Here is a 286-nt window from a genome sequence, read left to right as displayed (position 1 = left end):
ATATATACGTATATAATATATAATGATATATATTGATCATTTGATCATCGTATCAAATTAATCAACATATCAACCAATTATATTTCTTGTTTAAATAAATAAATAAATAAATAAATCAACTGTGTTTATTTATCTTTCTGTCGTCCGCGTTGGATTTCTTCTTTCAAACTACGTAAGCCACAACAAATCATAGTTTACACTTTGAATGCTTATGCATATATGTATGTATGTATGTATGTATGTATGTATGTATGTATGTATGTATGTATGTATGTATGTATGTTTG

The sequence above is a fragment of the Octopus bimaculoides genome, chromosome 5 (assembly GCF_001194135.2).
Source record: "Octopus bimaculoides isolate UCB-OBI-ISO-001 chromosome 5, ASM119413v2, whole genome shotgun sequence".
NCBI classification, from domain to species: domain Eukaryota; kingdom Metazoa; phylum Mollusca; class Cephalopoda; order Octopoda; family Octopodidae; genus Octopus; species Octopus bimaculoides.
Note: the sequence above shows the minus strand (reverse complement) of the source record.